The sequence below is a fragment of the Chrysoperla carnea genome, chromosome 2 (assembly GCF_905475395.1).
Source record: "Chrysoperla carnea chromosome 2, inChrCarn1.1, whole genome shotgun sequence".
Classification (NCBI taxonomy): domain Eukaryota; kingdom Metazoa; phylum Arthropoda; class Insecta; order Neuroptera; family Chrysopidae; genus Chrysoperla; species Chrysoperla carnea.
Window position 1 is genome coordinate 76,307,966 of NC_058338.1, and position 15,798 is coordinate 76,323,763.

The 15,798-nt window shown below is 30.2% G+C and overlaps 1 protein-coding gene and 1 long non-coding RNA gene across 2 annotated transcripts in view; both read left to right on the forward strand.

The window, feature by feature from the left end:
• LOC123293908 (zeta-sarcoglycan) overlaps positions 1-15,798 on the forward strand; it is a 684,554-nt gene that overhangs the window by 45,820 nt on the left and 622,936 nt on the right. The window lies entirely within an intron of this gene.
• On the forward strand, positions 5,355-6,558 carry LOC123293909. The gene is made up of 3 exons (XR_006535063.1): positions 5,355-5,390; positions 6,100-6,272; positions 6,423-6,558. It is a non-coding gene; the product is annotated as an uncharacterized LOC123293909 (long non-coding RNA).

The following is a 15,798-nucleotide window of genomic DNA, read 5'->3' on the forward strand; positions in this document are numbered from 1 at the left end:
ATTCGACATAAGCCAGCGCTACCAAATGAATTCCATCTATATAAAACTGTGCCACATTTCATCACTAAAGTGCTTCTTAATATTGTACTCGACTATAAACTATAAAATCCATTTTGGTACCAATAAATAAGACTAGCTCATTATCAGACAATACTCAATGAATAATTGGTTAACAGAAAGAGTGTTTTAATATCAACGGACTTCAATCGTAGAAGTAACCAAAAAAAAGAGTCAAACCAAATGAGAGAATCTCTTCATGGTCAGTACTGAGTAGTGGCAAGGAAAGTGAGACATTGCAAAAATTGGAATGCAAGTGCTTAATCGTTAATATTTATAGAGAAGTAATAGATTGTGTGTAGTCTGCAAAGGATATGACCAGATGTACATTTCAGCTTTCCATTGGCAGACGACAACTTATTGCAACAAGGATGACCGCCATGTGTTAACTTTGGAGATATATATATATATATATATCACGGTAAAGGAGCCCGTAACCCACACGTGACGCGTCCCCAGGTGGCGGATAGGGGAATGCTCGATAGATATAGAGGGTAGGAGAGAAATAAAATATCTCCCGCGGTCCAAACAGACTGAGGAAGGACACCTCATAAGAAAACCACTGCTGCCTTGCAGGTAGGGATTGGAGCTCCCAAAGGCTAGGGCAGGGTATGTTCTAGACTTGAAACACTAGTCCGAGCCCCGCACCGTGCCGGATGTCCCCTGAGAAGGAGACTTCCCGGTCAGTCAGCCATGCATTTCCCCCTCTTGATATAAAAAAAAAAAAAATATATATATATATATATATATATATCAGCTTTCAGATTTTACTACTTCTAGGGTGTCGTGATGTCGATGCACATTAAAGTATTAAAGTTTTAACCATACCCACACCTCAATAATGGCACCCGCAGTGGTGTGGCAGTCAAAATGATAGTCATAGATTTGGATTTTCTGAATTAGCTCAATTATTGAGTTAACTAAGTTCTCGCCCCAGTCTTACTTTTTAGAGTTTTATAAGTGACACTGAAGACTTACGCTTTTCAAATGATAGACCGTACAATAATAACTGTGTTTCCCTAGCAAGGTGGTTGAAAAGTATTTTTGTGTTGAGTACCAATAATGAGGGGAATTTTTTAATAAAGCACGCACTATACACAAAAAATTTCATTTTTCAAGCGCATCTGAGCGTAAAGATTAAGTTTTGATGGGGAGAAAAATTCTATATAAATTAAAATCACTCATCTTAAAGTATTTTTCTAAATAAATTATTTTTTAATATACTTTATTTAAAGATAAACAAGCCGCAACCTTCACAATTATATTCAAAATTTTATGAGGTTTTTATCCATAAAGCTTTTATACAGTTAATCACTTGTTTTATACAAAAAAATTATTTGTTGATTATTTTATAATGAAAATAGAATATTTATAAAAAGAATCAACACATTTCATAATATAAGTTAAAACCGCAATATTGATTACGATTCTCAAAGTACATTTATATCAAATTACAAACCGCAATAGTATATCTAAATCAAAACAAACCATGTAATGATAAGACATAATCTATGATCAGGAATACCAATTACGTTTAGAGAAGCAAGTTATTCGTTGTGTGCGTAGTCATGATAGGGACAATAAAAACAATGCTAGCGCTTCCATTGAAAAATAATAAATAAAGATAAAGGACACTGTTATGACTAATTTGCAATTGTTTACATCTTAATGTTATAGAAAATGTTAAATTAAAATTATTGAAAAACACTAATTAATTAAACTTAATGCATTAAAAAATGTGAAAATAAAGAATCAAATTGCACAAATATTATTTTTCAAATTTTTTTTAATTTGTGAAACAATAATATTAAATTTTCAATGTAAGTCATAAATGCAATCCATACAATTATATATTCATCCATACAATTCTTTAATTTAAATAGTGTATCGTTACCATGGAAACAAAACTCACGCACGGAGCGAATATTGGTTGATAAATCACAATCAGCATATAATTATTTTCTGTAACTTTGTCAATTATAAATATCTTGTAATCCTTTTAAGAGAAATTCAATTTTTTAATTTTCTTTTCATCGATTTATGTGACAACCCATTGTTTTTGATAGGCTGTTCCGAATTTTGTGATTCTTCTTTCCTCCAAACTTCTTTTTCTATGACTCAGTAAACTTTCGTAGCTTTGATCAAAGACTACTCAGAAGCGTCGCTAAAAATTTACCAGAAAGCGATATTCATACTTCAACTAAAATAAATACAATCTTTTTAAATTTCTTGTACAAAATAAGGGAAGTATATAGCGGCGAAAATAATCCGTTGGTGAGTTTTCCGATGAAAATGTATCCATTTTGAGTCTCTCTGAATACATGTTGACTAGCTTGTTTTAGTTTATTTGTTTGAAATTAAAAAGTAGTACCCGTAGAACGTTGAAATTTCGGATTTTGGTAACAATTGACCCCCTCTCTTCGACGCTTATGTAATTTATGAATGGCCTCTAGTCTGCTACATTAAATGCAAGTGATAGGGCACACTGGCGATTACTGGAATCAAGCTTCAAATTCTCATATCTGTAATAAAAATCATATTAGAAATATCTAAGAAAGTGTAAAATATTTGTTTTATGTAGGACAATTATGTGGAATGGCATTTTTATTATTGGTGTTTCATTTTTAGCTACACTTAAAAAAGTGGTTAAACAATTTACAAATTTCAACCGGTGTACCTTCCTTTTTAAAAGTGTTTGGTTGTTGAATGATACTTAAATTAAATGTTTAGACCCTAATCTCGAAAACGATACGCCGTAGAATTTCCTATTTTCATTAGAGCCGGAGATATTAGCGAAAATGTCTATAAAAAAGTGCTATTTTCTCGTCTTTCTCCAGAAATTTTTGAATAACTTTTATTCTAATATATTGTTGAAAAATTTTTTCAAGGGTTACTTTCAGAGAATTATATTATCCGTTTTTACAGTTAAAACTGCAAAAATCATTGCCTAGCGTGGTTGGCAAGGCATTAAATTGTTTATAAAAAGCTACTACATCTTTCGAAAGAAACAACCTTGATTTTCGGATTCAGCAGAAAAAATACGTCGAAAACCATGGGCCGGTTATGCACACTTCAAAAGCTTCCCGAGTAGAAAGTAAGTAAGGTTCAACCAGATCATGTATCTGGGCCGGATCAGGATAGAATAAGGCTTGCCATATCCGGTAAGCCTTATCAGGACCAGATCTGGACCAGATGAGGATAGCCTGATGTTAAATATAATCAAGTCTGGTAAGGCATACTGCATCAGGACCAGGTCTGGACCAGATGAGGATAGCCTGATGTAAAGTTTAATCGAGTATCGTAAGGCATACTGCATCAGGACCAGATCTGGACCAGATGAGGAAAGCCTGATGTAAAATTTAATCAAGTATGGTAAGGCATACTGCATCAGGACCAGGTCTGGACCAGATGAGGATAGCCTGATGTAAAGTTTAATCGAGTATCGTAAGGCATACTGCATCAGGACCAGATCTGGACCAGATGAGGAAAGCCTGATGTAAAATTTAATCAAGTATGGTAAGGCATACTGCATCAGGACCAGGTCTGGACCAGATGAGGATAGCCTGATGTAAAGTTTAATCGAGTATCGTAAGGCATACTGCATCAGGACCACATCTGGACCAGATGAGGAAAGCTTGATGTAAAATTTAATCAAGTATGGTAAGGCATACTGCATCAGGACCAGGTCTGGACCAGATGAGGATAGCCTGATGTAAAGTTTAATCGAGTATCGTAAGGCATACTGCATCAGGACCAGATCTGGACCAGATGAGGAAAGCCTGATGTAAAATTTAATCAAGTATGGTAAGGCATACTGCATCAGGACCAGGTCTGGACCAGATGTTGATTGCCTGATGTAAAATTTAATCAAGTATGGTAAGGCAAACTGCATCAGGACCAGGTCTGGACCAGATGAGGATAGCCTGATCTAAAATTTTATCAAGTATGGTAAGGCATACTGCATCAGGACCAGGTCTGGACCAGATGAGGATAGCCTGATGTATAGTTTAATCGAGTATCGTAAGGCATACTGCATCAGGACCAGATCTGGGCCAGATGAGGAAAGCCTGATGTAAAATTTAATCAAGTATGGTAAGGCATACTGCATCAGGACCGAATCAGGACTAGATACAGTTATCATAATATAAAAGATTATCAAGTATATGACATGTTTCACATCATGCCATTTTTCTATAATGGAATAAATGATAATTTAATTCAATTCAAAATATTTTTCATATAAATTTTAATGAATCTAATCGTTCAATATAATTGGTCTGGTGAAATAATAATAATAGTAATAATAATAAATTTAATGTTTGATAAATAAACGTTTTTTTAAGTTACATCGATATCATAAACTTAGGATTACATATCATGTTCATAAATTTGAAAAATACACAAAAAAAATTTAATGCATATATTTAATTATAATGACATAACTTAATAACAAAGTATGCTATGATATTAAATGTCATAGTCAACATAATACATTATTTTTTATGCGAGTGTTTCAAGTATGAAGTAAAGGAATTACATACAATTTTTCTTTTTGATTTGTACTTAAGTCAATACAAATCATTTTTTTCTCAATGTTAGTTAATGAACAAGTGATAATATTGGAATCTCTTCTAGTCACTTTCCACATATTGAATGATTCTGATGAACATGGATAGTTGTAAATTGGTTTTCTCTTTTTTAGTGTTTGCCCAGTAATTGTAATATTATTGTCACCTGAAGAAATATAAATATTATCAATTTGTAATATAAGCAAAATTGAATCTTGTCCTTTTTGGATAGATTATATTTTGGAAAGGAAAGTCAAACATGTGGTCACTTCAAGTGAGTATATTATTTTTGTTTAGAACATTTATATATTCAAGCACAAACCTGTTTATTTGCAAGTATTCGTATGTTTACTTTAAATGTATATATTTTTTGGAATTACGTATATACTTGCAAAGTATGTTGCAAGTGTCAAACATGAATGTATCTCAGGCATGAATATGATGATATGTAGGTGTGTAGATCAGGCATATGAATAATATATAATATATAGAATGAGGTTAGGTATATAATGACATTGAATAAAAATCATGAAATCCATGCGGTCTTTAAGTTTAATTAATTAAACCCGACGAATAATTAACAAATATAATTCAACTAGCTAACAAATGTGCATTAACTAGTTAACAAGATAATTTTTATTAAAATTATAAGTGAAATTTATAAGTTTGATAAAAAAACTGAGTAAATGAAACAATTAGGTTATTTATAAATTTGTGTTGTGTTTAAAGCTTCGTTTTTAAGTTTAATTACGTAAATCATACAAGGTTAGTATAAAATATTAAGTTATTAATTCACTATAATCTTTTGTGTTTGATTTTATCTTTTTAAATTTTTCAAGCATCATATCCCAAAAAGTATTAGACATACGGAACTGTGGGTCGGCTTAAATTGTTCCAAATTTAGTTTATTTTCCAAATGATATTAGCAACTAATGCCAGAAGCTCATTGTTTTTGAATTGAACTGAAAAAATCCGAAAATTTTATTACGCCGGTAGCACAATTCCTCTGTTTTGATTGCTAAATGTGGTTTTACACTCTCCTAAGGTGTCGGAATTACATATAAAAAATGTAGCTTTACATCACGTTATGTGATTTTAGCTGTTTTTTTGGTAAGATTTTACTGGCGTAATAATCAAATCTTTCGTTTTAAATTCATCTTATAGTCGCATCAAAATATGTTTTTAGTCAGGAGTCTTCAATAACAGCTCCGATTTTGATGAATTTTTTTTCAAAATTATTCAGTATTTTCAGTATTATTTAAAATCAGAAATATTTAAGTTGGGGGAAATAATTTGGAGGAGGAATAGCCAATGTCGCAACTGATATATCGATGCCCAGCCAAAATCGCTAATGAGAGAAGTTAGAAATTTTGAGGAGATATTGATTTTATAAATATAAGAAAGATCTATTAAAATAAGATAAAACAGATAACTAAAATAAATAATTAGCATTAAAATAAATTTTCTTTTCCAGAATAAACGTTTATACTATTGTCTTGATGGAAAAAATACCATTACTCGTAACATGGGTAATATTATTGGAGCATATATATCAAGAGACGTAGCACTGCCGTTTGTGGCGGTAAAAGCAACTCAAAACAAAAAAATTTTCAAAGATACAAATTTTTTCACTTGTATAAAAAGGATGTAAGTTATTTTATATTGCAGGATTACTCTCGTTGATAACTAATTAATTATTTCTTAATCATATGTTATTATTTTATACATAATTATAATTATTATTTTTTTATTACTTATTTAATTACGTACATAATTAATTAAAATTTTTTATTTTAGTTGCTGTAAGACAAAAATCCCAAAAAAATCAAGATATTATTCCTGACACCAAATTGCATCAAGCATTATCGTCAGTGCTAAATAATGCTAAAGATTGGGATGGCCACAGAGTAGCCAGGATAAAAAAACAAGAAAATAAAAAAATTACTTTTTTTTGTTCACTTTTTTAAAAATTATTTTTTTTTTTGCTGTGTAAACAATTTTTAATATATAATAAATAATATTTTTAATTACAATAATAATAATAGTGTAATAATTTTTACAAGAATAAAGATTCGTGTTTCTTAAAGGGACCGGACCGGGCATACCGGATTTGGATTAGCCAAGGTATGTAACGCAGATGATTGATTTGGACCCAATTAGGAATTCTGAATCTGGTCCCGATAAAGTTTTCCTGATCGGGTCCCGACAAGGCTTTCCTGATCGGGACCAGGTACATCATCTGCGTTACACACCTTATCTGGTCCAGATCGGGTATGCCCGGTCCGGCCCTGGTAAGGATCACGAAAAAATTTCTAGTCGGGTTACGCAGCGGTAGGAGTGTTATTCAAGTTATCAAGATCAATTATTTCATAGAATGTTGCTTTATCGCATGAATAGAGCTTTTTCATGAAATCAAAATCAATGTTGACCGATTTGTCTGTCATTGCCGATTTAATTCATTCGCAATTCAATTAATGAACATATTAACGAATAATACAACTAATAAAAGTCAAATTACGAACTTACGTCACAGTGCCATTCGTATAACTTCGTGTGTTTACGGATCGTTTTCGCCAATTTCAATTTTAATGAGTTTCATTGTCTGTTTTCTCGTTCAAATGGCTCTTAAAAAATCGGAAAAAAATTAGCCCATTTATTCAGACATTTACTTTCATATAAAAAGAAATTAAAAAACAAAAATGTGAAAAAAGTCTATTACGTATTGCAATTCCTTTAATATAATTATGTTTAGAGTTCTCTTTTAACTCCAAATCTGTCAATGTTCACAAAATGTAATGTATCCGATTTTCGATGGAAATAAAAATGCTATCTATCAGAATTAAATATTATTTCACGACAAAAATTAATTATTGTGTGCACAAATTTAAAAAAAAAAAATCCGTGACATAACATCCGGAAATCAAAATATGTTTTATTTCAATTGAATTAACACACATTAAATAAAAGAGGATATTAAAGTTTCAACTTTCAATAGAGTTGTATTTTATTTTATATTTGTAATATAACCTTTAAAATGCATGGGTTATTAATTTTAATGCTATACTACTAGATACTTGTTTATGGTGATTTGGTCTCTAAAAATCATTACTTGTCGAAAATTTTCCAAATATATAAATAGGTATTGGATTTGATGTTGTACAAGGTGACCCAAAATTCTGATGTTAAAAATGGAATAATTTATTGTTTTAACTTGCCAGTATAGAAAGTTATTGTAATGGGGCCGATTTTCGAAAAATCGAAATTTTCAACATGTCTTGGTTGGTCATTGGTGTGTGTGTGTGTGTGTGCACACGTACGTATGTACGTACGTGGGAATTTTTTTTCCTGATCGATATCGCTCGAAAAAAAATGATATCTACTTCGTTGAGATATCAAACAATTTCATAACATTAGGTCGAGTTTTTATTTGTTTTCATTTTTATACCATGTATATGAAACATCAAGGTATACTAAGTTTGATCCCAAGTTTGTAACGCTTAAAAATATAGAATATGCGAAAAAAATTTTGGTATAGGTGTTTATAAAATCACCTTATTAGTCCATTTTCAGTTGTCTGCCCGTCTGTCTGCTGTCAACACGATAGCTCAAAACGAAAAAATATATCAAGCTGAAATTTTTATGCCGTGATCAGGACATAAAAAGTGAGGTCGAGTTCGTAAATGAGCTTCATAGGTCAATTGCGTCTTGGATCCCTTAGGACCCATTTTGTAAACCGTTAGGGATAGAATAAAACTTTAAATATAAAAAAATGTTCATTACAAAAAAAAAAAAAAACTTTTGCTGGAAACATTTTTTCGTAAACATCACTGTTTACCCGTGGGAGGGCTAATTATATAGTATGTATTTTATGGGAATATCAGTTAAGTGTGTATGGCTATATTTTTTTGCTTATATGACGTATAAAAACAAACGATCAACACTGTCTGCATGTGTGTTGACTACCTTATCAACTCTGTGTTGATACGTTATCAACACTGTCTATACATGGTATTTCAACATTTAACTCAATTGTTACTTTTCACTTGTTTATAACTATTTATTATGCTGGGAAGTTATTCGTGTGGTGTGGTATCGTAATTGGATGAATGAACCTATTTTGATTTTTTTCAATTTTGTAATTTGATCGAGAGTGTTCTTAGTTATGGTTGAAGTGCGACATAAAGTCAAATCGATTCGATTTTTGTCATTATTGGGTCAAATTCATTTCAGGTTTCTGTCAAAATCAGGTACCAAGATTTTTCACGATTTTTTCGAAATTTTCTTAAAAGGTACCCATTAGAAAAAAGCAAGAAAATCAAAAGAATTCAGAATTTGATAAAACTCAACATATAAAAGTTTGTGTGTATCCAAAAATGTCAAAAAATGGGTTAATTTATCAATCTGCAGTAGTGTAACTTCTCAGATAGATTTTATTTTGGAATTTCATTTTTAATTAAATTTATTTTGTTGCACCTTGTATTTTGTAAACTGTACAAGAGATTGTATAAAAATGATTTACCAAAATTAATATGTAAATAGTTATAGTATAGTTAGTTACCCAATATAATACTGCCATATATATAAATTGTATATATATCGTTTGTTGTTCTGTTTCATACTGTTTATATCGAGTGCCTAAGTTTAACGTAACGTGTTTGAAATCAGGAGTTTTCCAATTAACAAGGAAATTTCAAGCCATGTGTAACAACCAAATAATAATACGTTTTGTAATAAGACATTTTGCAGAAAATAAAATGTGGCACCGTTTTTTAGCATGACAATTTTGCCTTTTAATTTTTTTCCAGCCACAAAATATTTTGTCTTAAATTGTTTGTCTATATTTGGGTATTCATTTGCCAAATTTATTCCGTAAATAAACGACTTTCGACAAAAATTGAAAAAATGTAAAAATCTATGATCATTTTGCATTCAATTTTTGAAGGGTAAAAATGGATAATTACTCTTAATGGAAAAATTATCAATTTGTCTTGAACACATTATTTCTGGGTTATTATTTGGTAATTTTATTTTGAATTTATAGCTAATCTATTCGATTTTAGAAAGATTTTCTGAATGAATTTCTAAGTTATTATAACTTTCTTATTTTATCTTACTTATAACTGTCTTATTTTTATAAATTGTAAGTTTTTGTTTGAAACACTTTGCTGTATTGGCCTTAGTTAGCAAGATATTTGTTATTAATGAGTGTATAACATAAGGACTTATGGAAAACTACTGTATTCGAAGATTCTACAAGATGTTTACTGAAAAGCTACGGCCATACATGAAGGCGCACATGAAACGGCAACGATAATAGGCAATCTCCAAACATATAACCCATTCATTTTAGTCAATTATTACAACAGACTTTTTATAACATTTCAGTCCATTCGTTTTATCAAATATGATCTAACTACGACAAGTATTGTCTAAGATCCGAATTAGTGTCGACCTTCATCCATCTGCTTACCGAATAAAAGTTATTTTTTATGCAATGTAAAATATTTACGAATATCCCAGCAATGACCTGCCTAAAAATGTAGTTATGATACTTTTAGTGAAAGTACAAAGAGTAAAATTTTTCACTGACTTGCATATATAATGAATTTCGGACTACTGAATGTAAAAGTCATTATGAATATGTAGCAGGTGAGTTTTCTGCCTATTGTTCACTATTATTGCATCTATACAAGTTGATAACAGTAATTACGTTCATCTATTAATTCATTCACTCGTATGTCTGTAAGATAATTATTTTATTACAAATACGGTGGGAATAATCTTAAAAATAAAGTTAACAAGCTTTCTTAGTTTTGATATGTTTATTAAAAGTAGTCTTGACTAAAATGTGTTAAAAGGATATTTGTTAATATTTTACATTTCATAAGAAATAACTTTCAGTTGGTAACAGATGTGTGAAAGTCGACTCTAATTCGCACCTTGTACTACTAGCCAATGAGTGTAGGAATATCATTTAATTTTTTATATTGTGTATTCAAAGCAGGAAAAAAATTCAGGGCTTCAGTTACGGAAAATTTTTTTATTTAACTTTGGTACCTTAATTAAATTTTATGTTACGTTTATTTTTTGTACAACACATTACATATATAAATAATATATCAAAAAATTTTATCGATTTACCACTATTGTAGATATGATTAATGAAAATAAAACGTGATATAAAGTTGATGTTTTTTTCATCCTGAACTTGTCAGTGTACGGTTACGACCTTATGTTCACTCCAAAGCTAACGTAAATTTTTCAACATTTCATTCAAGAAAAATTGACATTATGTATACATTTTCTTTGTCTTTTTAGCCCCCGAACTAAAAAAAGTGAGTAGCTTGACCACTATGTACCTATGTGTGTCTGTGTGTTTGTCTGGCTGTGGCATCGAAGTGCCTGAACGGATGAACCGATTTTAATTTTTTTGATTTCATTTGAAAGGTAATTTAACGGAGAGTGAGCTGTTTCAAGTGCTAGCTTAAATTTCCGTACCCGAGAAACTACAAAATTGGCGATGATCTTCAAAAGATTGGAAAAATCATGACATATAAATAATTACTATATGGAAATGAATGGTGAAATAAACCTGGCTCAATTCATTTCGAAAAGTGAAATGGTAAAATAATTAGGTAATTTAAAACAATAATTCAAAGGAACAAAGTCAACTCAAATATTTCAATTTCAATTAAAATATTTCCAAAGATTTGTCCCAAAAAATGATAGCTCTCTAAGTATCCTTTTCATCTGATGTCCTTGACCATCACTTTGATATTGATTTAAGAAGGTGTGTTATAAGTTTAAATTGTTTATCTGTGCGTCTGTGTGTTTCTCGATGGCATTGTAGCCCCTAAACGGTCGAACCGACTCAATTGAGCAAGTTTTATAGCAAAGTTTCCAAAAATCGCTTTACAAGGAATAAATCGAATTTGTCGGGGATTTTTTAAATTTTGTAAATTTCACTTGTTAGTTTAAATAAATCAAAATTGCAAACATGACTTGGATTCACCATTTTCAGGGAGTTTAAATCTTGTTGTTCAGCTTTATTGATTTTTGATTTTTGATACCAGTATAGACATAGTTTCGCGTGGAACTTTGATTAGAAAATAGAACAGCCTGTATAAACATAATTAAAATGAAGATAGGCAATTCATTTATTAATGAATAGATAACAGGGGTAGATGAATCGAATGGTGGTTTAAATATAGTTGCATTCTATAGTCTATATATGTACCTGGAATACACACAATATACATGCAATTGCAATAATGATTATGGTATTTATACGTTGAAAATCGGCATCAATATTCATTAATCGGCGATTTAATTTAAAACCAAAAAATACTATCAATATCAATCTATTTTCAACATAGACCATCAATTGTGTCACCAATAGCAGTAATTGATTCGTCAATACAATTTATAATTGTAACAACCGCTTGTATATGTACGGCAATTCTATACTTGTACTACTACTACGACTATATCTATAGGGGAGTACGTGGTAGAAATTGTTCGTTAGTTATATGTAGGGTAAAATATGGCACCCATGGTACAATATAACTAGGTGGTACAATAACCAGGGTACAATATAACCGAAGAATGAGTTTCTTAAAATAATTTTGCTGATTTCTTTTAAAAAACTGAAGAAGGAATGAGTCAGCAGGAAGAATGAATTAGTAAGAGCAGGAAGGCAAATTTAGATTTAGGGTTGAAATTTTTTGTACCTTCTTTTCAATTTTGATGATGAATTTTGTAATCAGTTCATGAATGTGGTCGAAAAATACGAATACAATTTTTCGATACCTGACCTTGGTTTTTAAAATATCGAAAGATAAATACTTATACAAAATTTTTTAATTTTCGATATTTTGAAAATTATTCTAGATATCGAAAAATTTTAAACTCACTTTTCATCTATATTAAGAGTAATAACATAATACACCATCACAATTAAAAATATATATAAATTTTAATTTGTGTCTCCACTACCATGTTTATGCATCCTTAATTAGTCGGGTACAACGGTTTTTTTTATTTTTTTATTTCAATGCTTTATTAAAGTTTTAACTTTAATTTAAATCGTTTTTTTTTTTTTTTTTTTTTAATTTCCACCGACTGGCTTTGGAGGAATCTATGAAAACATATCATCCATCTACCGTTTTCCCATAAGACTAATGTTAAATATGCCTACTTTTGAAGTCATTTATTTATTTAAATAATCGGGCAAGTCCAAGTTTATATAAAAAAATCAAGCTTTTTATTTAAAATTGCCTGGGTGCTCGTACATCCTTAAGTGAAAATAAAATGTATGGCAGTCCATGTGTTTTTATCTTGAAGTAAAATAAAAATAAAATTTTTTAATGCATGACGTTACAAATTTTGTTTTCCTAGGTGACTTTTGTGTTTTAAATCACTTAATTTAATGTAATAAAGCTTGAAAAACGTACCATCCTTTAACTTGGATCAAAATAACGTCCTGTATCAATGAATATAGGTTATTTATTTGGCAATTATTGAAAAAACCCACATGTCATGTACCCTGTACCGGTGAAAGACTTAGCAGTTACTGTACGGCCAAAGAAGAAGGTTTCTAAAAGAAAACTTGCAACGGTTTTCAATGCTTTACGTATATAAATTCTTAAGTGCTTTTTCTTGAGTTAATTGTAAAGGTTACATTTTTCATCAAATGTAAAATACGACCCAGGGTACAACACTTCCCCGTTATTGTATAGATTTGATGATATTATTTTTAAATACCTAAAAAATCTTTCACAATAATTTTTTTATTATTTTGTTTTGTTTATAAATTTATTTTCCATTAACCATTCCACCAAACCATATTTATTTTAGTTTGACGTTTTGTTTTTTAAACAAAATAATGTTTAAAATAAATTTAAAAATTACATTTAAGTATACAAAAAAAGAGTAAAAGTGGTTAGAAGATATTCGAATTCAACTCTTTCTGTAGGATAATTTTTACTTCGAGAGTTGTTTGTGAGACAACTTAGCTTTTCCCATCGGGATATAACTGGTGGTTTTTCAGAGAAATGATGTATCTAGATACTTTTATCCCAAGAGAATGCTTTCCGTACTCTTTAATGTTCTCAGAATTGGCTCAATAATTTAAATTTACGAGAATTTTCACCTAAACTGTTGTCTTCGTTTTTGTAAATCTTTCTTTATGGTACCAAATAATTTTTATTTTACGACTATAAAATACTATATAACTCCTTGGAAATTATTATTTAATCCAATATTCTATGAATATAAATTTTAATGTTGGCCACGTTATAAACAAGAAAAATAACACTGACGTGATCATATGAGACCGCATATCTGCCAATGAAATTTTTGATTTTAATTATAAAAGTTGTCAAAGGCAATAGCTGACCGTGTTCTTGACTTTGACCTAATTATCGATTAACTTCGATTAATTGCAATGCTGGCATATTTATAAGTCGTATTTCCTCCGCAAGCTAAGCTTTTTCGAAAAATTTGTTAGTTTTTTTTATGAGAATCAACTTTCTCATTTTAATTTTTATTCTATCTCTTACCGTCTAACAAAGAACTAGGTTTAAACTGAGGTCAGAACATGGTTTACTACAAAACGAGCTATTAGCCATTATATATTAAAATGACTCACCCTGTATGTAGGAAATACTGCCAAAATCCATTATAATGAAATTGAAGGGACCAGTAAACTTCGTCGTTATAACCGATAGTTGTTATAAGCGATGTTTACATTTTTATGTTGATGTGAAAAGATGTATTGTCGTTATTGCTGACTAAATCCAGGGATGGTTGGTCACTCTAACCAACATATGAGTTACTAAGGTTAAAAAAAAGTTAATAAAACTCACAAGAAAATTTATATGGTTCAAATAAGTATTATGACGTTGTTTTGTTTGACTGAAAGTTAGGAGGACGTAATAAAAGTGCCGTTTACATGCGTTGGTCGCTATAGCCCATACATAATAATAATAATAATAATTTATTTCCAAAATATATATACAATACTGTACATGGAAAATAGTCCTGATCTTTACATAGCCCATACATGGTCGCTATAGCCGATACATTCATATATGTGATTCGAGAAAATTCTTCCCCAACAAAACGTTATAAATAATGTTAAAGAATTTAAGTTAAAAAAAAAATAAATAAATGTGTAAAAATAAATAATTAATATTATGAGGTATTTTAATAATAAAATTAATTTTAACATTAAAAACATTTTCTTAATTTACATACTAAAAGTGTATACTCATACACATAGAAAACCTGCAACACATGAAGAAAAACGTATTCCATTTAGATTGTCAGAACGTTTCAGTTAAAAAACTTATGATTTAGATATCAGAAAAAGCTTGTACTTGTAACAACATCTCATGGGAAAATTATTGTCATTAACACTCGGAAAATTATCGTGCAACGTCATATGTGTTGTCATACAACGTATGCAAACTATTGAAAAGTTTGTATCAAAATAACTGCTCGGGCTACCGAGTACTCATATTGTCAATCTGAGCCGACTGTAAATCGTTTGATAAGAAATTTTAAATCAACTTTATAATGTATATATATATATATATATATATATATATATATATATATATATATATATATATATATATATATATATATATATATACATATATCGAACTATGATATCGAACCGAAAATATGCGATTCTAAATTTGGCCTTTTTTAAGATATCAACCTTTCGAAGTAACTTGTAGTTCATAAATATAACTCACTGATGCTTGTGTCTGACAGTCTCGTACCTTTTCTAAAGAGCTCGCCATCTTTACCATTCTTTAAAATGTCCCGGTACCATAGATTAGGGTGCATTCATTGGTTCGGCCAGCTCATTTCAGAACGTCCGATGGTACTCGTGCGCTACCTCTGAAGCTACTTCGAGTTGCATTGAACTAGTGTCATACACTGTAAAAATTGGGAATCAAAAGTCAAACGTCTGCGGGGTTTGAAAGGTTTTTTTTTTTTTTTGTGAAACATGTATCTTTTGATTCATTTTATTAGGCTTAGGTAATAATACAATTGAGTAAAACTATTCTGTGATTTTTTACAACAATGCGTCGTATTGTAGAAAGCGAGTAGTTTCTTGGACCAAGATATTTATATCACTGCATCAAATGACAAAGCTTTC